The sequence below is a fragment of the Lepidothrix coronata genome, unplaced genomic scaffold (assembly GCF_001604755.1).
Source record: "Lepidothrix coronata isolate B3197 unplaced genomic scaffold, Lepidothrix_coronata-1.0 Scaffold7, whole genome shotgun sequence".
NCBI lineage: Eukaryota > Metazoa > Chordata > Aves > Passeriformes > Pipridae > Lepidothrix > Lepidothrix coronata.
The window spans coordinates 9531796-9557141 of NW_016690187.1; the positions used below are offsets into that span (position 1 = coordinate 9531796).

General features: G+C 36.6%; 1 protein-coding gene across 5 annotated transcripts in view; it reads right to left on the reverse strand.

Moving 5' to 3' along the window:
- The window catches only part of RAPGEF4 (Rap guanine nucleotide exchange factor 4), a 156020-nt gene that overhangs the window by 102475 nt on the left and 28199 nt on the right, over positions 1 to 25346 (reverse strand). The window contains exon 1 of one of the 5 annotated variants that reach the window (XM_017838356.1): positions 3432 to 3656. The exons of the other annotated variants lie outside the window; for them this stretch is intronic. The gene's annotated coding sequence lies outside the window, so the exon portion shown is untranslated. Of the gene's footprint in view, positions 1 to 3431; positions 3657 to 25346 lie in introns of those variants that run through there. 5 annotated transcript variants of the gene reach the window in all.

A 25346-nucleotide genomic window follows, 5' to 3' on the forward strand; every position in this document is an offset into this window, starting at 1 on the left:
TTAGCTGTAAGAGTTACTGTTTCTTTTAGAGTCAATTTACATTAAAAAAACTTTGGCCCCTTCTGGAGATTCACTGTTTCCCTAGAAGAAAATGATATCTGAATGAGAGTTCACTTTGCTGAGACAGTTAGAACATGTATTCTCTTCACAGCATGTGCAATGGGCAAACTCGTTTATCACAATTTTCTAAGTGTACTTCTGGTGGTAACTCAAGCTGTGGAAGCACCTTAGTTGATCTGTGGCTACTTTATACATTGTAGCTTGTGCGCTAACATTTTATGCTCAGTGTTGGTTGTGAGTATTCCAGACACAATTCAGTGGATGGATTAGTGATTATTGAACTTGTGGAAGAAATCAATGAGCTCTAGGCCTGTGTGCATAAAGCAACATGGAAGCTTTTCATGCATACTAGAAAGACCTACAGTTCTTAGGTTTCTTGGGATACTTGCAAAACTGTACCTCCTTTTATCAGAAGTGACTAAACCCAGAAAGGATAAGGAGGAGCAGGAGGACAGAAAGCCGTGTCATTCCTTTTCCTAGCCAGCAGATTTCGTAAGCTTTAGGATGGGGACACAACATATTCATTGCAGCAATAAAGAAGTTCACTCTCTCTGGTATCACGGAACTTGAAGGACCTCTTCTTGGGGCAATACAATTTTCTTCTGTGACTAAAAGCAATAATAGAGGTCAGACTTTCAACTTCAAGTGGAAAATGTACTGTTTCGTAGACAGAAAAGAAGAAACTATATTTAGTCAACACATTTTGAACCTCCGTGATTATATTCAGCCTTTTGTTTGTATGAGATGCCACCATAGGGCTCATGCTGCTTTAAGGTTTCAGGCCCTGCCTTGGCAACTTCAGTTAATAGGAGCTTTTCCACTGAACTCAAACATAACAACAATATTTTGTATGTTGTTTTCCTGAATATCAGAGGTAGAAGCAAATTCAGTATACTAAAATTGGCATCAGAGAGCCTCCTGCAGCTCTGAAAGTGCAGGTATTAGTGTCCATTAGCATGCTTTTCTCTAAAGTACAAGAAACTAATTAGCATAAATATATTGACTAAAACTGAAGGTGGAAATGAAGGCCAGGTTGGAGTCTAATGCAACAGCTTTACAGGTAATAGTGAAACACTCAGCATAACAGACACATAAACATGGAATTTCACTCTGGAGGAATAGGATGTGCCTTGTTTTGACAATTGAAAAGTGCATCCAAGACCATATTCAGCTCACAACCGACTTTTTTCTCTTCACCTAAAAAGCAATAACCAAATTCCAGTTTTGTCATATGCATTACAATTCATTTAGCATCTTATTTAAGTGTGACTGTATTATGAAACTTCACAGAAACACACAGAATTAAATATTTGTTTTAAGATCACAACATCAACACAACTGTAGACTATCTTAGCAGATACAGTACTTATAACTGTTCAAAATAACTTTGGTAGGAATCTTTACAAATTGTGTCCAGTTACAAGACAAGGAAAACTACTTACTTGTTTCATTTTCTTTGTAAACCAGAATAATCTCCTGCTGTTTCAATGAACATGGATCACAGAAAAAAAAGGATGCCTTTATTCTACCAACAGAAGCCAAACTCCATTAAGAGGAGCCAGACTGATTATATTACTCCATCACATGTGAAAGGAGAATATTTAGCAGAACAAAAATATAGGAATCTTTGGCATGCAGTTTACAACTTAAGACCACACTGGGTACATTAGAAAAGATGTAACAAGGTCAAAGAAATCACCACTCCTCTTTGCTTCCTGTTGCTGCACAGCTTTCCTCTCTTTTTGTGTTTATTATTTTGTAAGTCAGACTGCTAAAGCTATGAGCTCCCAAAGGAACCCCAGCTTCAGGGGCTAAGTACAACTGAGGGCCTCTGTGATCATCCATATGCACATTTCACACAAAAATAAACGCTCTACTCGGTCCATGTTCCATTTGCCAGTTGGCCAGGTTGCTTATTTATTCTATTGGGAAGAATGAGCACCCTTTTTGCCATGAAGCCTTACCTTCCCTCTTCTCCATTTTCATCCATCATTCTTGTAGGAAAGTTGCAACTATTAATAGATTAACTTTTGTTTTGGCTAAGACCTACACAAAATATCTGTGTCACAAGACCTGAAATTGGCCCATACTCCAAATAATTTAGGTCAGTGAAGGGGACAATAGCCACACAACATTTTTCAATTGTCACAAAAGTAAACCATTTGCAAACACACACATGCAGGCTACTTCTGTTTCTAAGCCTCCTGTTACTATATTTGGCCATAGTTACAACACTATAAAATAAATTGATGTTCTTCTGTATCTTTACACCTACTTTATCAAGCTCCTATCACTAAGGCACCTTTCACGGTTTGTTTAAAGCCCCTATCTTTCCCTAGAAATAAGTAAATAAATACAGCATTTTTGGTGGGTTTTTATAAAGGTTTCCAAATTTCCCTCGCTTTCAGACTGCACAGCAAGACCTGTCTTGGTTTTCCCTGCCTTTTTGCCTAAAGCCATGAGAGACAGCCCGAGATTTCACATCAATAGCTTTTACTACACAATTTTTCCCTTTGAACAAAGCATCACCTTAACATCTGAACAGTAAAATTTCATCTTTCCTTTTTATTTTCCCATGCATTATTTAAACACGCTGCTCTGAATTCTACAACTAGAGTATTCCTGGGTAGTTACAGTCAACAATATCTTATAGTCTGATACAGCAGGAAATGTGTGCTACCCAGGATAGTTTCACACATTTGTTTGCTCTATAGTAGCTTCAATTTAAATATGATAATCTAATTTAGTAAAAATGAACTGAAATCAGATTTACTGCAAAAACTTTTAAAATTTAATTTTCAGACTAGCAATCAATGCTTATTCAGTTTTCATCTTATCCCTGCCTTCCCTTTTTGCAGATGCTTAAGTGACATTAAACAATTGCACGAATTTTAAAAACTGTAGGAAAATTACCATCTGCACTAAATTCAGAAATAAAAAGGTCCAGAGAAATCACTTTTTATGAGCATTTTTCTTAACAGAAAGAACTAAAAAAAGCAAAAATTCTCAGAATAGAATTAATATACATATATTTTTCTGGCATTCTGTCTTTCAAATCATTTTGAAACATAAGATGACAGAAATGACGAAGAGAGATCACACTATCATCTCACCCAAAACCTTACTCAATTCCCGAAATATGACTGTTAAGATTAAATATTAAAACATCTTCAAAGAAAGAACTATGTTGAGACACACAGCAATAAAGCCCATTACTATTCACAGATATAAACGGTATTGAAGTATTATCTGCTTAGTATTAAACTTTACTTCATTACATTTCCCCAAATCTATGCAAAATAAAAATACATTCTTGTAAACAACAATAATTACAATAGAAGGAAACAACAAAAATGAAATCTTAAACTTACACTGATGTGTTATTATACGTCCTGCACAGCAAGTAGCCCTAAGGATATATTTTAGTTTTTTTATCCATGCTCCGTTCTTGTTGCTGATGTGACCACTTAGGCACATGGTCAAGTTGCAATCAGCTTCTCTCCCTGTGATGTATGAGAGCTGTGCTGATTTATCTAGTCCTTCTGCAGCAGATTAGCACTAATGTTTCTGCTTCTGCATCCTACCTTTCTGTAGCAGCAGACTCTGCATTATCATTGGCAATCTGAATTAAAGAGCCAGTGAATGTAGTACAATTTTTTTCTTTCTGAAACCATTGCAAAGCAGGTAGTCTCACAAATAGAATCTTTTATCCACTGAGCCTCTTTTTTAACACTTTTGGCAAGAACAGTAGTCAGAGATACAGAAGAATGGTTCCAGTAAGTCTGCTACAGTCTTTTGGTGATTTATTCTGTTAAAGGAATATTCTCCTATGCAGATGGCCCTAGGCAAGAGAGGGCTGTAATAAACCAGCATTTCAGCCAAAACCATGGGATTTTCACTTTGTAACACAAAAGTATTGTGTTACACACAGTGAAATTCTAGTTTATTCCAAACAAGTGGACAATGTGAAATTAATTAATGCAAACAGGGTTTATGAAAAAAAAGCAAGTTAAGTACCTTATATGTTAAAGGTACTTAACTGATTTGGTTAAAAATTATTTCAGCATCTTACGGTGTAGTTCATTACAAATTCTTTCTTTTTTGCCTTAGGATTGACATATTTTACACTATGGGATTGTCAAATTCAGCTATTAAAAGTATTGCAAAGAACCTGACTCAATCTTGTTACTATTTTGATTTTCCAGTAAACAAGTAGTATTTTAGCAGTAAAATGCAATTGTTAATTCACGATCTTTTCAATTCAAGACACCGTGAGACACACCTCTTTAAATTTTCATTAGGGCTTTGAAAAATATTTAGGAAAAAATGGATGTCTTAGACCATCTAGTCTTGAAAATGTGAACATTCTGACAAGTTTGCTCACTGTCAAAATGACTCACATCACTGCTGTTCCTAGCTGCTACTCTTTCTGATCACAGAAGTATTTCTCTCTGTTTTTAAGAACCAAATGCCATACCTGAATATTAAACAAGAAATATGTGTTGCTTAATCATTACCAAAATTTAAACAGCAGAAAAATTTCAGCTACACATAAAGACCTATTCTGCATCTATTATCAGTATTCAGTATTGTATAGTGTCTTACCCTAGCCAGGAAACCAGGAAAGAAAGAGCAAAATTGAATTAAGTCATTACTTTACAACAAACACTAAAACAAAGAACGACTATTTTTGCTCTAATGTGAAAAGTCTACTGTGGCAACATCCATTTCAAAGTGCTTTCTGGATTTTACATATACTTATTTTTACACCTGCCACAGGAGCACAACAACCTTGGGGACAGAATGTAATGAAGACCTAAGCATGCTCATTAGCACAGAATTGTTACAGAGGCAGTTTTAGATCCAGGTGTGGAACTCCACGTGACTCCTTCAAACCTCCCCAGCTTTCCTCCTCTCTTTGTGTGTTGTTGATAAGGAATGAAACATAGGACTGAAGAAAGGCATCCAGAGATGGAGAATCTTGTGAGGAAAGGTACCTGAAAAAAACATTTCAAAGCATCCCCAAGCTGACAGCGCCTGGCTAAAGGGAAACACTGAGGAGCTGAGGCACCTTCTACTTCACGCCCTCGTGGCCTTCAGACAGTAACTTGTAAATGCTAAGCATCTTAATGATTTTGAATTTGAGAAGTCTCTCTGTGTGATACGTGCCTACCCACACATTCAAAGAACCGAAGGTCTCTGTTTCAAGAAAGATGGAGGCAGGTGCTGCGCTTCCATCTGGCTTTGAATCCTCCTCAGGATTGGACTCATCCAAAGAGCAGTAATTCTGCCTTCAGTTGTCTTCCCTGGGGAATGAGATTCAAACTCCCAACTTTCATGCCTAGGACGGTGTCCTAAAGAAATAGCTCTATTCCACTAGCAATGCTGCAGTTAGGAGTGTTCCTCACCTTCTGTGGAGAAACATGCTACAACACCAAAAAATGAAAGATTCACTACGCCAGAGGGGACAGAACAATGCTGACCTTCCCAACAGGCTTACACCAACAAAAGGGACTGTGACATGGATGTGGCAGACAAAAGCGAAAAATGCTGTCAATTCTAAAGGCAGTATCAGTTGCAAGGACACTTTTCCACTAAGAACTGAAACAAAACTTGGACCCCATGGTTTCATGTACGTCTTTCCTGTACTAGGAAAAAGGTATTTTGCCAAAATACTGAAATCTGGCTTAGAAACGGCATTGGAGCTGCTACTGCAGATACACATAGAAAATCACTCTTAAAATAAAATCAAGTCCGCTTTAAACACTACCATTTACGTCATCTCCAGACTCTCATCGAAAGTTTGTTTAGAACCTCATCTCTCTTGATGGTTAAAAAGAAACTTCTAATGTACACTCAAACACTCAAGCTGCATTAGTACCCACCTGCTCCTGAGCAGCACTGTCCTTTAATAGTTTATATGCCCTGAATGGTGATCTGTGTACTTACAGACAGCAACTGTACTCCATATCAGCTTTCTTATCAACAGACTAACCAACACATGCTGTTTTAGTCTTATCGTATAAAATAGACTGTCCATCTCCCTTATCACCATAGTCCTTCTCTGCATCTATCCCTGTTTGAGTTCATCTCTTCTAAACATGGGTGAGCAGAACCATATAGACTATGTTCCACCTGGACTGAACATGGAATTTATTTCAGTCGACCAAACAAGCTCTGGTTTTAATACATGGTGCAACAAAAAACCTCCTCTCACCTTATCTCCAGCAGCTAAAAATTACAACAGATTTATCTGTAATGGAATTCTGACATATATCAATTGGGATGTGTTAATATGTATTTTCTCTGCTACACTACATCAGGTCATGAAGCTGGGAATCCACACCAATCAGCATTGATTTATGTCAAGCAAAAGTATGAATGTAACATTACTGCTGGTCCACTTGCTTAACTCCCACTTATCTACTGAAACAACATGTTGGTTTGATAACATATTTTCCACTTCTCTCAAAAAAGTCGGTTCCATATCATGGGGAGATGGATAGGGTTAAAAATTAGAGGAGACTGAGAACTATAGGGTAAAATGCAGCTGCATCTCTCTGGATGGAACACAGTTGACATGGTCCACAAATATTCCCTACACAGAGATATGCACCTGCTACAGGAGATGGAGGATGGAGTGGAGACACTGCAGCCTCCCTTCATAGAAGTATCTGCAGGGAGGGGTCCATGGTGGCACTTTGTAGCTCATGAGACTGTGTAGTACCTGTTAAAAAAGGAAGAAGGATGAAGATGTCCTGCAGCTGAGCCAACAACTATGTCAAAATCCCTCTCCTCAGATGCCAAGATATGACCACCCCAATGAGCAAGTGAAGCAAAGCAAGAGAGTTTTACATCAATCAGAGATAATATAACTTATGACTAAGGTCACTCAAGCTCCACCTAAACCTAAAGAGATAGTTGTCCTAGTTAGGACAGCTGAGTTCATCATGGTATGGGTGTAACCCAAAACTGTGTATTCTATAGCCTTCCATGCCATTTCCCAGAAACTGTTGTCAATAGACTATTAGCACCTCTGCCCATAAGAGCCTGACTCCTCAGGCTATAAACTAGGTGTTAAGAGGACTGTGAGATAGGAGGATGCTCTTACCTTTTATGGAACTCCCTGAGGGAAAGAACTGACCATTCCTGCCTGAACTGGAGAATATATAAACCTGGAGTTTTCAGAACTTTTCAACCCGCTCATGGGATCCAGAAGGAAGACTGCAGCTCGTCGCTCTCGACCTTTGCTGGACTTCAATCACCGCTTCTGACCAGACTGCAACAGCTCTCCCACCAGCAGGTTTCTCCCCTCTCCCTTTACTTTGGACTCAAGCGGGGCCCAGGGAACACCACTTTGTTCATGCCCCAGGGTACCAGGTTGTACATGTGGGTTTTGTGGGTTAGGACCAATTGTTTGTTTGTGTGATTGTGTGATTGTGCTTGCTGTGTTGTTTTAATAAATTGTTATTCTGACTTGTGGTCTCTCCTTTGAGTTGAGTTCATTTCCCCTGCTGGTTGACTCTTAAACCAGCACAATAGTATAAAAGTAAGTTGAGAATGGGGGGGAAATTGAGGAAAGCCACCAAAACTGCTGGTATCAGTTAATGGGTTGAACCTGTCTTTACCCCCATAGGGACCCCTACTGGGTAAGAATTATACTTAATTTAAGAATTATACTTAACTTAATACATGTTAAATGCTGCTTTTAGGATTAGAGTGTGCTTGCTTTATAGTACAATAGACTGCTTTAAACACGTTTTTGCAGTCAGATGCTATCACGGACAACCCTCGAACCTTATTAACCTGTCACAATTTGTATTAATAAAGAGTGTTATTCCATAAACCACTAGAGTGAGTCCTTTACAGGTGCTAGCAGTTGCCAGCACTGGACAATACATTGGGAAGACCCACTGAGGGGTCTCCACACTGTTGGCTTAGCCCCCCTGAAAAGGGCAGTCAAATCATCCTCAAGTCCGGTGAATCTGTTCAGTGAAGGGTCTCCTTATGGGATGTGGACAGACTGGTCGGGCATAAGGGTCTCAGCTTTCCTGGGGCACTGACACACAAATAAATCACTAAGGGTTGAGAAAATCTCCCCACACTAAGGGTCGGGTAACTCCCCCACCTTTCACATGACACATACCAATTCAGCAAGGAGAAGAAAGAATAGCCATCGTGTCACTGCCACCAAAAAGCATCATCTGCCCTTCCTAAGCCCCAGTGGTTTCCTCAAGTGTTACACACGAGCTGTGCAAACAACACACTGATACTTGAAACACACAAATGGATTGTATATTGGAATGTACAGGAAATTACGGCAATTGAGAGTGTAAAGTCAAACAAATTACCATCTATAACTGAAAACATGCAAGTAACTTTTAATTAAACATGATTTCTCTATGAAAAAACAACAACACAGTAAAACCTTATTAAAAGGGAAGATAGCTAACAGGGAGGGAGAAGAATGAACAAAACAATGTTCTGTGAAGAGAGTGTTGTTCAGGAAAAAAAATATACAAAGGAGACTTTTAAATGTATTTCTAACTTATTCTTGATTCCAAGCCCACTTCAATTTCAAGCAAAAACATACATGTAGGTAAAAAATGCAGGTTCTCAAAACCACAGGTAAGATATTAGAATGCTTATTTATGCAAGTAACTGATTAATTTAAAGCATCAAATATTAGATGGATACATATAGGAAGAATTTTGGAGTTGAAATCATCAAAAAAAGTATTAAAGAATCATACACCAATATCAAAAACACAGCAAAAACTATACACAAGAAAAACCCCAAACAAACACACATAATTTTTAAGCCACAGTTGGAGTCCTATCACAGAGAGGGCATGTAGCTGCTTGTGCCAAGGCCACAAGAAAGCCTGGTAAAGGGCAATCTCTTTAGTTGAGAGCCTGTGTTCTCATGAAAGTGTTGCATATGATACATCTGGATGTTAAAAGCTTGTTCAACCATTCAAAAATCATCAAAACACTTTCAGAAAAGAAATACATACTATATTCTCACTTTGCACATGGAGAAAGCAAAAGGGCAAAGCTAAATATCTTGATCAAAATTGCAATAAGACTAATGATTTTCATGAGACAGGTTTATATGACTTGTCTTTCGGCAGCTAGAAATCCCAATAGCTGCACTGCAGAGCTGGTACATCTTTAGGCTTTCCACAGGGAAGAACACAGGAATTCACTGGTAGTTTATCTAATCACTGACAACCTATTCCTCCCACTATCATGATGTGGAAAAAATAAGGGAATATACAATTTTCTAAAGGCCAACTCAGAGCTTGCCCTACATTTTAACCTCGGTCAGCAAATTATCCTAGGGATAATAGGATTTCTGCCAGCAAAAGCTCTTTTGCAACTATTCCTTATACCAGTCCTTCATTAGGCTAACTAAACCACACAAAACCCCCATTTTCTCAGCCTAACACTACAACATTTTCCCCACAACCCTGCCAGCAAAATTTTTAGTATAGACCATGTTTTTAGTGAGTAGAAGAACAAATAATGCTTAGGGAAAATAAATCAGTAGGAACACTTTAACTGCAGGTATCCAGTTTACATTTCAAGGCTCTCTCTGCAAGTAAATAAGGGACATTTTTTCCAAAATTAAAGTTGAGCTGGGATCTGAAATACAGAGATCTCTACAGTCAGGGTAGTCTACTAGCTGCAAACTACAAATGCCACAATATGGGTATGTAAACATCAAGGATCAAGAACAAAATTGAAGAGATTATACGCTGTCCCATGGGCTACAGAATCCACTTGCCAAACAACACTGTTCTAAGAACCACTGGATAAAGCTGAATATACAGAAAGTACAAGCCTATACGTTATCCTTTTGAATCGCTAACAATCAACCTCATGGTTTTCCTTGGAACAACAGTGCTAGAATTAAGTTGAATTTCTTACTTTTCTCAAAGTGGTCATCTATGTCTGCTTGCACTTTAGTGTCAGTGTTGTGAAATGTCCCTTTTCCATTCAGATCAGACTATAGGCTGAAGACAAAATAAAGGATGATAGTTACAAACTATCTTACTGCATGACAATATAATAGGATAAGTGTTTTATTCCTTACTTTCCCTTAAAGAATCTTTGGCATGCTGCATCTATCATTAAATGTATATTTAATAACCGAGAGAGATAAACATAGCTTTATAGCCTTCAAACCCAGCCAGATGAACTAGCTTCCTCATTTGATAATGGTGCATCTGTCCAATGGACAGATAACTGTCTCACAAAAAGATGTTTCGCTTCAAAAAGCCCATGTGTAAAGGTCACTGTAAGACACATTTTAGACCACACTTAAAAAAAAATTAGAGAAGGTCAAAATTCAACTTGGGTGAAGAGAACAGGGAAAAATTGTTTTGGGAAACGGAGACAGCTGCCCTAGGCAAAGAGGTAACATTTCATACAATGAATGTGGGATAGGTTTCTTATCCAGAGATCAATGCCATGAGTTGTTCATTAGGTATAGTAACTTTCTTCACCTGAATCTATGTTTGGAATAAGTAAATCTAGACATGCCAAGTACACTGTTTCTTCTCAGTGGGGGATTCTTTTTACATTTTTATTTGTTTTAAACAAGCTTGGATTTGATAATGAGCACTTATGATACTTGATGCATTTTTTTTTTCACTTTTCCATGCAAAAAAGCTTCTGTAAGTTTCAGGTTCCTGGCACCTCCCTCTAATGTCAATCAGTAGGACCTGCACAAGACAGTTTTCTCAAAGAAGCATGCTGCAAAAGGTAAAGGCAATCATGCACTAGCAAGAACTCAGGAGCCCAAAGAGGAGGTGGACAATACTAGAATGTTATTGAAAAATGAGCTATGGTTGTTTAACATCACTGCATTTCGGAAATCAGACACTGTGAGAACATAAATGAGTAACAGTTGGGAGGCCAACAAGCATCAGATTTGTTGAGCGGGCACAGAAACAAGAGTTACTTGTTTCAGCCATGTCTGAAGGAGGAGCATAACATTAACTATCAAACTTTTGATGAGCAATTTCATTCTGAAGACAGAATGAAGTTGCTTAGTATACTTTCACTTGAATATTTACAGAAGTTATATCTACAGAAGTTCTGCACAGGAGACTGGAAATAATTTCTACTAGTCATTGAAATCAAACGTGTGTGCTTTGAATGTTGCAGCTTCTGCAGAATACAGTGTATAATTGCTATATTTCTGCTTTATCTTCCTGAACTTGATTAGATGCTACTAAGCAGTTAGCCAGCCAATTTTTGACTGGAAAACAAAATGTGACGTGAAGCAAAAAGGTAAAGTTGAAAGTTAGTTTGGGGTCACTCCCTCCTCCTCACGCTTTCTTGCAACATCAGCACAAAGGGACATTCCACAAACACCGGAACATATCTGCAACATGTGGAAATAAATACTTTCTCAGAATACAGAGTAGCCAACAGTGTTCACTGAGACAGGAGGTCATTCAGAAATTAGGGGTTTATTTATTTAATGATGTACATATTGATAGAGGGGCAAATGTAGCAGAACAATGATCATGCTAAGAGGTCATTGTGAGGCAGTGCCAATAAAAACTTTAATTTTCTTTAATTTAAATGTTAGCAGATGTGTTGAAGAATAATAGAATGCAGGTTGCACCAGTTTATGCTGAGTGAATTCTGTCCTGGGACAATTAGGGATAACTTAGGAGAGAAATGAAAACACATGAGTAACAGAAAAAAATAACTGAAATTATATATGCTTGCCAATACCTTATTTTCTAATACATGTTTCCTTCTTTCTTTTGAGAGTGAATTTTCCCAACTCATTTAACCAAAGTTGGAGGCTTTAAATGTGGTTATGTGCGTTGTGGTTGGTTTTCGCCTTTGAATCACTGAAGTAGTGGAAGAAAGAAATGCAGTAGCTGCCACATATCTGGATATCAGTAAAACATTTAATAGTCATAGTTAATTTTAAAAAACTGAAAATGCCTTGGGTAGAAGCACTGTCATGAAAATTAACAATTAGTTAAATGACTGCAAACAAAAGATAATGAAACATGGCAACACATGAAAAGGTAGTGTTTAAAGAAATACTAAAGGAATGGGTTCGGAATTTTTTTTATTCATAATTGCAGAGGGAGAATAAACAATTTGATAACATGAAAACATTGGAGAAGGATAAGATTAAAAAAAATGAACAAAAAATAAATATAATACGTAAGTCTCTAGGGAATTAGCAATGCTGAGGAAAAGAGACATTTGGAAAAACTTAGTGGAGACATCCCTTGCATAGAGCTAGTGACTGAGCAAAGTCTAGGAAGCAATAATCCTGAACACAGTTGGAGTATACAGCATGTCTCCCACTGCCATCATTTCTAACTCTGTATAGATATCTATGTAAGCTTAACTAGTGACAGTTTTTCTTCATACAATGGCAAAACACTCTTCTGTCAGCAGCTATCAAATTCTGGCAGGTAAAACTGATAGTAAACATCAGATTAGATATGTTCCAGATACACATGAAAGGCACGGTCACATAATTCTGTGTTCTAGAGAGCTCACATGAAGCACAATGGCATTTTAGGTAATTTAAGAAGTCATGTGATTATATTTTTTAATTGTGACAAAACATAGATATGGTCACAGCGTGCAAAAAGTGAAGGATATAAATACTGAGGACAGAGAGAAATCATCCAAGAGATATGAAAGCAGTACACAAAAGAACCAAAGAACGAACTCTGAAAACATATTCTGGAGGGGAAATCAGAATAAATTTGCTAGTAGCATGTGATATACTTGGCTGTGGAATGTTTCTCCAAAAGAAGCATCCATTCACAAGCCATTTGGCATGGATACTTAAAATGTGCAAAGACAAAACTTTAGAGAGCATACAATACGGACTCTTCAGAGGGGAGATGGAGAGAATGAATGAGAGAAGTGGAAATAAAGCTCTCATTAAATAAAGGCATCATTTTAGTTCCAAAACAAGGGACAGAAATAGTCCTACACATGAAGACTGATGAGGAAGACACATGACAAGGGTTTTTTTATTTATACAGTATGGTATACTGTTACATAAAGAGTTTGAAGGCTTTTCTACAGTTTTCCCTGAAATAGCAGGTATTGGTCAGAGCAAAAGACAGAAGATACAATACATTGAGTATTTGGCCACAAGCACAGTAAATTCTACTGTCCATTATTGCAATGAAATTAGTGTAATTAGACAGATTTCACTTAAAACGAGAGTAAACACAACTTACTGGAACTTTACCATCTTGTTTTAATACTTAATCCATGCTGCTGTTCTCTCACCATGCAGAGCATCTAACAAAATAAGAGTATCTTACCCCCACTTCTCTTACGCAGCAGTTTGTGAGTAATGCCTAGTGTAAATAGATGAGCATTGGTGTGGCAGTAAAAATGCCAAAATAAAGGACCCACTGAAGAAGGCAGCACAGTCATGACCAGTAATGCAGCACAGTTAGAAAACAAAACTAGTAACATTAAGAGATTTTCTTTCTATAGTATCAAAACTTCCATATATGGTTCTACCTATTTTCATCACGCTGAAAAAATTGATTTTGGGGACAGTCACAAGGGCATCTTTTCTAGCAAATTCTACTCACACAAAGCAAGCCATTCAAGAATGTTCATTTAAAAAGAACACATCTAATATAAAGATAGCATTCATTATTACTTTAACCACTTTTAAAGTAAGAGTTGCTTTTTCCTTCTGTATTCTTTAGCATATTAGAATAATAATTTTCATTTGTACATGTAGCAGCAGCATTATCAGAAAATGAAGATATGCCTATATAGACTGAAGAGTTTTAGCAGGAAAGGTATACTTAAAAGAAAAAATCATCAAAAATGTTAATTGGTGAAGACAGAAGAAACATGCTAAGGCTTTGCTTTAGCTGGGGACAAGGAAGAATAAATAGTAATCACAGTCAAGAATCTAGTCTTTTCTAGACATTTGATATTATTTTTCATGTACATACTACTACAGAGAGTGAGCTTTGCCACTATTCTACCACAGGGGAGTAGGCACATATAAAGTACCTCTCCATCTCCCTGCAGAAGTTACTTACAACAGAACAGCTTCACAAAGGTTGGGTTCTTTTGCAGGTTGTTTACTCCCACATTAAAAAGCAGAAACTTCATATCAGTAGTACGAATTATTTTGTTAAATAAGAAGGGAAAATACACCTCATGGTCTGCTCCAGGATATCACAACCATTTATTACATTGTATTCAATGCAGATTAACTCAATTCTTATCCAAAGATGTTGTCCAGTTAATGGATACAAGTAAAGGTAATTTACCTACTATTTTGTAACCATACTTGAATTAACAGTATGGATGCCCATGTAAAATCAATGTCTTAGGGAATTCTTACGGTAGCAAATTATGTATTCCTACTACGGATAGGGCTGGAAGCATTTCCAGTATTTCCTCTGCCTCGCTCCTTCATATAATTTTAGTGTGCAAAGTTGACAACGATCCACTCAAGTATCAGTACTTATGAGCTGATTGGTAGCATATATCAGTTTCTAAAGTCAAATACCAAGTAATTCTTCAGAAAGGTTAAAAGGCAGAAAAATACATATTCTGCTGTTAAAATAGGAAAAGTCTGTCTTATAATAAAATGACACCAAGTACTTTTTGTACATGAAATCAGATGGAGGTAACACCCTCTGTAGGGCAGATGTGTGTAAATACATCAGACAGAAAAAACCTGCAAAGATGAGAGTTTTGATGTGAACTTCTGTTGTTATCTCAAAGCATATAATCTTTCCATACCACAGCAACAGCACAGGTAAATGCCCCAGCTGTGACATGCTCAGATTGAACTGCAGCTCTTCTTTAGTAACACATTTTGTAAAACGGGTATAGTAATCAAGTCTCCTACTCCATCAGTGTACTCAGACATCTCTGCTTAATTGTCTACTCTTTTACTGCATTTCACTCCTTTAGCTCAGCAGAGCAAATGTGCTAAGAAATTCTAAGTGATGGCATAATTCAACAGTGCAAGAATTATTTCCTAACTGCTTTGTGATTCCTGGTTAACTAGTAAGATCTAAATGTCACAGATAGACCTAAGGAAAAATACACAATGAACTTGCAACCAGAGATCAACAAAGCTTCCATTACATGATAGCAGGAACAAAAGTGACAAATGCAGAAAGAGAAACTATATTAATAAATCTGTGGATACTAGAAAACTGCCTGAGAAATGATGGCAGAAAGACAAAAGGCATTTGAAAAATGTTTCATGCTTCTAGAGAGGATACAGGCTTGAAGGGTATTGGCAGAAAGAAAGAAAAAAGAAAATAAGTCTGTACTGAGCTTTTAATCTTTCCTTAATTGTACTGAGAGTCTCCAACATTATCCCCAGAGAGAATTAAGCATAAAAGCCTAAGTTACTCAAACAAGTTCCTTTATAACTCAGTCCTTTCAGAACAGCATGACTTCTTTGAAGGACTCAGTTTCTCAAAGACTAGGTCACACAAAAATCATATTGTAATGCATATTTTTATTATGCTAAAACAAAACTATTATATTGTATCTGATTCCACTAACCTCTACTCAGGAAAACGTGGATAGGGTTTTGTGGTAATTAACAGAATAGAGTTTGTTTGTATACTTTGGTTAATATTTCAGGAAAATGGTTTGCATTGGTAGCCAGAAAAGATATTTTTCAAATGTCAAGATAGCTGTGGAATGCAAAATTAAATAGAAATTACTCAGAAAATGGTCAGAGGTTAAAACATAAGCAAGTTGAATTATATCAGTAACTACTAAATGCAGAATGGCAAGGTTTAATTTTAAATGTTGATTATTTATCACCCTCAAACAAATGTTATACAAGCCAGGCTTAGAGTTATGTACAGCATCTAGAAGGAAGAGTATTTTATCACTGTAATTTAAAATGAACAGAAGTTCAGTCAGAAGATATCTAGTGTGTAAACTTTTATTTGTGAGTTTCAGGTTTATCTTCTCCACTTGGGATTTAACCGAGAAAGTATTTTAGGCAGAGTTCAGGGGAAATACACACTAATGGTCTTATCAGCCATAGGATGAAGGATAAAGAAATTGAGCCTTAGGCATCACATCAGACTGTTTGTATGAATTCACATATTCTGCTAAACCACTGCACTCAACAACAGCATGTAACAGAAACACTAGATGAAAACACACATTTTGTGAACATCCAATGCATTACATAGTTTAAAAGTACATGGAATACATGCCTTAGAAGGCCACCACATCTTATGTGCTTTTCTTGAGTATTTGTGACATATACAACCATTCACCAAAATGAAAAAAATTACCCATGAACAAGTTGTTCCATAAATCCCCTTGAGATTTAAACATTTCTGAAGGCCTGCAGGCCTTTTCACACTGCTGGTGAACAGATTTCTAGGAATTTTGTAGCTATCTGAACTAATGGAATTAGAGCAATACTCACTAACCCTGAGAACCGTAACTGCTGGAGTTTTACTCCTCAGATTGAAAGAAGAATTGATTCAAGAGTAAGTACATGGACAACTGGGGTTTTTTTAAATCTGGGACTGGCCATAATCAGCACAGATGACAAGATGAGGGAATGAGTCCTGTAGTTCTTATTTTCTGCCACAGGAGAACATATTCAGTTCTTAGTTTTCTATACCTTCCTTTTTAAGCGTACCTCTGGGATGCCTGGAGTTTGTAAGGCTTTGATACAATTTACCTCAGTACAAGGATTGGGCTGACCCTTTTGTTAAGCACCCCTGAACTACTAAGCCACAAAATCATTTGAGTGATTCCAGCCTCTTGCTCTCGCATCATACCAGCTATGTCGGTGGACAGAAGCTATTACAGAATGGACAAGATTAAAGAGACTTTAAACCTGCTGCCAGCAGTCTGTGCTGCATATCATACAAGGAGAAGAAAGCAATTAGTAACTATCTGTGTTGAAATCTCATAATGCTCACTGATTTCAATATGGATGAAGAGAGAGGAGAAACCAGACTAAGGGAAAGGGCTAACATTGAACCTTACAGCTCAGGAAAAGACATCTATCAGAACCATACTATCAAGGCAAGCAAAGAGCACTTTCTTTTTGAACCCATTTATTAATCCATATGCCTAATAAATTGATAATGTCTGAGGTTTGGCTTGTTTAGAGTTTTAAGTTGCTGAATGCTCATTCAAGGGAGTGTTTCCATAAGGAAGGAAGATTTACATTCCACTAAATAGGACTTGTAGGTTTCATTTTTCTTGCTACCTCAAAGTGAACACTTTTACAATACTTTAAAAAATTTATAAACTACACAAAACTGTGAGAATCAAAAGTAATAATATATATTATGATACAATAGCCTTGCTTTCAGTTTGTGTCAAACTGCATAAGTTCTTCCACTGCCACAGATCTCATTGTCAAAGATCTCTAAATTTTTTTAATGCCAGCAGGTTTAAGCTAATGGATTTTTAAAATGTCGATATTAAAACATATCCATTGATCTAAGAAATGGTATCACATTATTTGCCTCACCCATTATACAGTACATGCAGAAAGCACCCATTCAAATGCAGAACGCAAGCACACACTCTATAGCGCACACAACCACATCAACTGCCGTAAAGCAACAAAAACTCAGTGTTAAAAGGAAGCTTCTAAGGGCTTACTATTTTTCTCAATAACCTGGAGGCAAATAGTAATAACAGATCAACCTCTTGTGCAAGAAAGAAAAAGCACAACTCATCTGAAAAGAAATGAAGGACTGAGATGATAACACCGGAGAGAAGATCAGAAAGGGTCAATCTCTGAAATAACCTCATTCACATATGATCCCACAGTGAAGAATGGTCTGTGTCAAATCCAGAAGCTGAGAAGTGTAAGCAAAGCCCTATGCAGTTGACCACTTTGGTATCCACTCTAAGTCAGGAAAGGACACTGCCAACCACAAATACAGCTAGAACCAAAGCTCCAGGCAATCTCACATAGAAGTTTGACAAGGCAAATCTAAATTAATGCAGTAACATATACACACACAATATCTGCAAAGATATAATTCTGATTAGACAGATAGCAGATTATATACACACACATATTTGCAAAGATATAATTCTGTTATGTATTTTTTCTGTCTGTGACAGATGAGAATCAGATGCATATTTAATAGTTAAAATGTATGTTGGGGAAAAAAGCCAGAATCTAGTTTATAAGCTTCAAATCTTATGATTCTTTTATGAAAGACATTTTTACCTAATAAAAATGAACTAATGAAAGACCAGAAGTTTGTATCCTGAAATAATATTCATAGGCTCCCAGTTGTGTTTTGCAATATATGTTTTTGCCATTTAGCAAATCACGCTTAGAGATACCACATTTAATAATACAATCTGCTGAGGATGAAAAGCACTTTCTTTGCTAATAAAAAAGCTGGTTATAGAAAGTGCAAGTTTGGCAGTAAAGCTTTCAAGAAAAATTGCAGCCTGAAAAACATCTGCAGACTTTAAGTGTATACATTTCAGTTTGTCAGATGTTCTTCTGTAATTTAAATATTTTAAAAATTAATCAAAATAATTTACTTTTGTGAAAATCAGATGAATTCATATTTTTCAACTTTACCCCTAACCATGATAAAATATGAGAAAACCAATAAAGGCATTACTTAACAGGCAGACTGACACGCTTTCTGGATGTTTCTATTCCTTTTTATCAAAGAAGAAACCTCAAGCAAGTCAAGCTTTCTGCAATATAATTTAAGACCTTCTGAAGTGCTAATAAACATATAAACATTTACAAGGGCTGTAAATGGAAATGACAATATATTTTTGTATATTTTATCTGGTATAACAGGATTCAACAGGGGCTTCAATCTGATGGTCATTACTACAGTGATTCAGAATTGCACCTAAAAGCAATGACATGGTAGGAGGGCTTAAGAGAAATCACATCTACACAGCCTTATTCCACCTCACACAGTGATCAGTGACGGAGTCATAAAATTTTGCTACTGAAATTCAGAATAAACTGGGAGACTGAGACGCAAACTTGGGATGACACACAAGAACATGCACCAGGAAAGTTTGCTGAAGAGAGACATGAGGAAGGATAAGGCCTTTCCACTCAGCTTGTTATTTTTCAGTATTTTCAGTTGCTTAAGGGGTGTCTGAAGTGCCACTGTCTGTCACCTTAAAACAAGGATAACAACAAAGAAAGGAAAACTCACAGAATTAAAACTAACTGGATCTTCTGCAAGAAGTCTGCCTCATTGGCAATACTGAATATCATACATAATGGCATAGCAAATTATCTGAAACAGAGTGAATAATTATTGATTATGAACTTTTCAGTCACAATGCCATTACTTAGCAAAGAACATTTCATAGCAAGACTCTATCAAAACACTTATACACTTTCATCAGTACATATCACATCAAGAGAAAAGCTGCATTAGTTAAGTGAAAAATCTAGTTCCTACATAAGTTTCTTCACTGCCAGTGGCCAGGAAGATTACTTTAGAAGATAACACTGTCATAAACAGTGTTCACAAAATCTGCATCCATTCTTACAATATGATGTGACTAATACACCTGCATGAAAGCAGCAGTCACTGTGTTGCTATGCTGACAGACATGGCTCGTTCTGATGTATTTTTGGCTACTGAGGATAAAATGCTGTTTCATACTTGTTTAAAATCTCCTCTACTAGACAGAGCATCACTTGTTAAAATTAGAAATGTTTGACAAAGCAAAACAAGAGAGAAAAACTTAAAACCATATTGCAAAAATGGTCAAAACCGATATAACAGCAGCACTAAAGACGAGACTCTGCCCCCATTTAGCTCCATGTGTAACAAAGCAGTTGTGTTGTATTCCCTTGAAACATGGTCAATTCACACCAGCAAAACTGGGAGTGCTATCTGTCACTTCTTGGTATAATAACAATTTCAGAATCTTTCCCTGCTACTCACTTGCATGCTTTATCAGTATTAACACAGAAGGTATGAAGGAGGGATGTTAGCTCTTTTCAAAGCTTTGCTCACATCTTGCCAGTTCTGTGTTTACTGTCATATTCTAAAGCTGGGCGGGGGGGGTTATATTCTTCCTCCTTCCATGTGTTCCTATATGAAAAAAATCTCCTTCTTGCCTATCATCACTTCATTTTTCAATGTCTCTCACACTATCTCTGTTCCTTTGCATACAAATTTGAACTAGTTATCAACTGAAGGTTTGCAGACACCATAAAGCAACACATTCCACACACTTGGGTCCTTCCATGTCTTCCTTCTGTGTTGTATTTTGTGTCTTATAACATGGAATAATTCTTCCTTATTCTGCCAAGGTGGCTATTTGGGATGTTGGTGAACACAGTATTCCAGCTACACTGAAAATGCAGGCTACCACAATTTGATCACTTTTACAATAAAGCACCATTAGAGAGACAAATCATCACGGAATCATTTGAGCAGTCAATGGAGAGCGTGACATGAAGCGGGTAAAGACAGCTGAGTGTTCCATGACCACCTTTATATATTTTTGTGGGTCTCCAAGCACTTCACTATTTTAAATCACATGATCACCCATCCTGCAAAGCTAAATATTCTGTATTTTATTAACTATAGTTTCATGCCTCTACTCTGTTTGCCTATGGGAAATCAGTAAATCAGAGCAGAGACTTCTGCAATTGATTACTGGGCAATAAACGGGCAGAGTGGTATACCATAAATCAAGCTGATGGTTAAGGGGCTGGACATGAATCTGATTTTTTTCTTTGATTCCTCTTTCAATATTTCATTTCTCAGTTCAAATTTAATCTCTCACTCAAATGAACCGGAAAGAATTTCTAGTATGGAATACTCATTGGTGAAAAGGTGTATTAGAAAGTACTGACATTTACATGAGATTTCTAATACTACTTACACGTTGAAGTATTTAGGAGTCTCTTAGAGAAAGAAGCAAGAACATTCTCAAGTAACAAAGCAACATATATTTTCCAACAGTTTAAGGCAAGGAAAAGGTTACCTCTCTGAAATGCTACTACTGCATTACACTGCAAAACACCATGAGATAACATCCTTTGATAAACAATGTACTTAAATTTGGCCAAATGGACAGACCAAATGAAAATCCTTACATGTTTATATTAATTAATGTATTTTTACAGTGCCTTTGTAATTCCTATTGCTGTAATCCCAGCATATAAAATGAGGCATAAGATTATATTATACCTTGATATGAAGGTGTGGTTAGATATACCTTAAAGCAACAAACTTCCATGCAAATGCATTGAGAGCTGTGGTCTCAATTCTGATGAACTTAAGCCTTATTCAGAAACCTCAGTGAGCAGTGCTACAGCATGTTCTTTCATACATTTATTTCCTAGGCAGCATCCCACTGAAACGGCACGTAAAATTTCTTCTATTCTGACAGATCTGTTTTTGAACTAGCTCATTAAAAACTAACATTCACAATGCTCAAAAAACAAAGTTGGTAAGAAAGCTGCTTCTCCCAAAGCTATCATTACAGAGCAGTTAAGTCTGCTGAGGGCTACAGAATGAACATTAGATGGGTAAAAGTAAGAAGTTACACTACAGTTATCAGACTACAAGATGTGTAAGTGCCACTGAATATGAATTTAAAAAAAAATTTAAATATTCATTCTGACCTTACAGGGGCCAAGTCTCCCTCTCTCCAAAGTTACTGCATACCGAAGTAGTAGCTGTTCTTCATTTACTTAAGCTGAAATGTTTCTCAAGGCATGTTCAGTAACTTCTAACATAATCTTATTCCACACAAAAGGAAATTGGTTATTTGTGTGTTATCCAAGGAAGGCTGAGTAATACACTGCGGTAGGAAAGACCTCTAAAAATAAGTCACCTCTCAGCAGATTCACTCCCTTCCTGTCTGGGTTTGAATCAGTTTGCAACTGCAGGAAAGGACAAAGGTTGAGGATGAACTGTGGAGAACTTTGTAATGATCACACTGCTCAAATGAATTCACTTCACTCCTACTCTGTTTAAAAGAAGCCAGCTATTAGGGGTGGAGCAAGCCAGTGGCCCAACAGGATGTGCATGACCAGAGCTCCTCATGTATAGCCTTCTGCTTTCATGTTTATTTTTGGATGTATTTTCCTTTGCGTTTTGGAACAGATTTTTGGGCAAGGTAGCTAGCACCACAACCACACTTATCCATGCTAAAGAAGGAAAGCAAGTATTTATCAACACAAATAGTACCTTTTCCTACAGATTCACAGAGTACCTTGGAAGTCTACAGTAACCAGTAACTTTTTTCGTGTTTGTCAGTGGTCCTCAGAGAACAAAGCCAGGGACAACTGATGCACAAAGGCACATCCCAGTGACTCCCACAACCTCCTAAAGCTTCTTCATCAGAGAACAGCGTTAAGCTGTGTGAGAATCTAACCAGAGATTTCGTCACCTCTAATCTGCTGTAACAGCCGTTGACAGACAAGTCTCCAAGGATGAGTAAGCACAGAAGCTCAGCAATGTGCCCAAACAGGATGCTACTGCAACGACCACGGCCACTAGAGACAAGACTATGCCCTTTTAACTGCTAATTGTTGTTCTCAGGACAGTATCATTGGTTTTGACCAGCATTCCCTGACTATTAGAATTGAAGGTCATAGGAAATCTTTCTGTACTTAAAGGACTAATTGAATATGGTGCTCTGTGTATTACAGAAGACATCTTACTATATTTTTTATAAAGAATACCCTCCCTTTTCCTCAAAGAGTATTTAAATTTACAAAACTGATAGAAGAATACTGATAAAAAAAAAGAAAAAAGTCTGTTTAGTAGTAGCTATCTCTCTTTTTCACATATAGACTCAATTGCAATAGTACTCTAAGAAAGTAACTTTGCTGTATATTGTGAATTAAATATGTCAATAAACCACATCTGATCTGTGATTCATTCTACCAATACAACAGTTTCTTAGAGAAATACAGCTAATACAGGATATGTTATTTTTCAATTTAAACAAAACTCAGAAGGTCTGCAAATTCACATTCTGAAGTTCCAGAGATTCTGAAAATTCTTTCTAAACTTAGAAATAATTAAAATTAGACAGTTATTATACCTTTCTCTCGCTTAAAATCTAGTTTCAGAATATACTAAAACTTTTATAAGCTATATAAAAGAATATTTATTTGTCTTTCAAAGAACTGCATAGATTTGAGGTAGAAAAATATGCGTTGCAAATGTGAACACCATCAGTAGGTTTCAGTACTAAAAACTTTTTACTATAAAGGAAGATAGTTCATAGCTCTTAGCCCTAGCATTTCAGATTAGCTGCACAATACATAAGTAAATTTCCTGGGGAAAAACACACAAACAAATGAAAAAATCACGTATAAAATGTATTTTTCCCTTTTTTTAGTAATCATAAAAATCCTACCTACATAAAATCTGTAACCATTTTAAGAATTCCAACCTCACAATTTATTTAGGTTGTTCTTATAATACAGTATTACATTGCTTTGGAATTATTCAACAATATATTTTCTGGATAAACAACTTCTCTCATGAATTGAATTTTCATTATCTGGAGAGTTGAAATTTGTACGCAGGAGATTTTAGTTTATACCATATCTGGGTTGTAATGACACTGACATTGTTGCCTTTTCCCATTTTTCCATGGTACCACTGATATTAAGTATCCATTATCTATTCTTGACTTTGTGTGTGTTTTCATTAAAACCAAATTAAAACAAATCTGAATGGCATGTCATTGTATTCAATAACAATTTCCCCATATAGACTGTCACAGCAAACTTAGGATAAGGCAGAGAGAACAAACCAGCATCCATAACATAAAAAAGTCTCCCTTTAGAAAAGTATTTACTTTTCTTCAGGTAACAATAACATTAATAATAATATACTACTGTTACTATTGCTAGCATATTTTGGGGGAATATATTTTAAACATTTTCTGTTTATCATACTTAGCTGCAATTTATGCAGTCTCTGGGATTAGCAGATTGTAAGGAAATAAATACTGCCTTGAAAAAATGAAAAACTTAATTCTACCTCAGCAAAGCTGTATTTCATGACATAATTTTCTACTGAGAGCACAGGGATAGCCTCCTTGAAAGAAAGCACACCAAAATATATCAAAAGTTCCCTGTAAAATGGCACAAAAGGCAAAGAAGCACCACAAATCTAAACTGTGGTCTGTGACTGACACCTGCAGCATTTGTGACATGTTCTACTGCACAATTTCATAAAAGCTGCAACATACAAGATGTGTGCCAAAGCTTCCTACGATCACTCTCAATACTTCCAACACACATGACCTTTCCCAAAAGCATCTATCATAAAAACACTCACCAAAATCAGCAAAATTTCTAGAAACAACACTGTACTGATGATTAAAGAGCAAATTATGTTGGCATTTTTGTTTTAAAACAACTTCAAAAATTTTGAGAAGGGAACTAACTTAACCTCCACTCCCCCAATAATCCTGATAGGAAAACAACAGTCTCTGAATGCTTAGCAGGAAATTCATATACATAGGAGAAATTACTGTGCTTATATCAATTAAAAGTGATTCTTAAAAAAAAAAATGCTACTGGGGAAACCTACAATTGGATTTATTCTCCTCCATCATTATCTTGTAAAGCAGTATCTTCATTAACAAATTTCTGACCACTGGCAAGTGCTGCATATGTTAAAACTGAGGAGACCACTGGCATATTTAATCTTTTAATGCCAAGGCCTAAAACTATAATGCAGTTGCTGTAGAGAAGAAAGATTATGAACTGCAGAAAAACATTGCCTTGTCAAATTCTTCAAATTTGCTACAAGACCTTACCAGCATTTTATTTTAACTGTAGAACTTGCAAAAAAAACCCAGTACAAATCATGGCTATGCAATTCAAAGAATGATATCTAATTAGAGCATTAACAGCAACATGCTTCATTCATTCAGAGGTCCTTCACACTTGGTCATGCTACACCATCAATTGTGCTCAAGGAAACATATTTGCAGACAGGTGATGGAAGTGCTGTTTCCTCTATCAGTGTAGTTAGTTGCGGATTTGATTTTTTTTCTGATACTGACTTTAGTACTGCTTTAGGACAATTATTTGCAGTATAATACTGCTCTTTCTCAAGAAAAGAAAGCAAAAAAAAATCCATCTGTCTGCACTCAGGAGAGAAGCTGAACTAAAATGTTACAACCAGCATCTATTTCTTAAATATAGTTAGTGTCCCTAGACCTGCAAGTTTAGGACACTGTCACACCATCTGACAGCTCTACACAACACCTACACTTGTACAGTCACCATTTAAA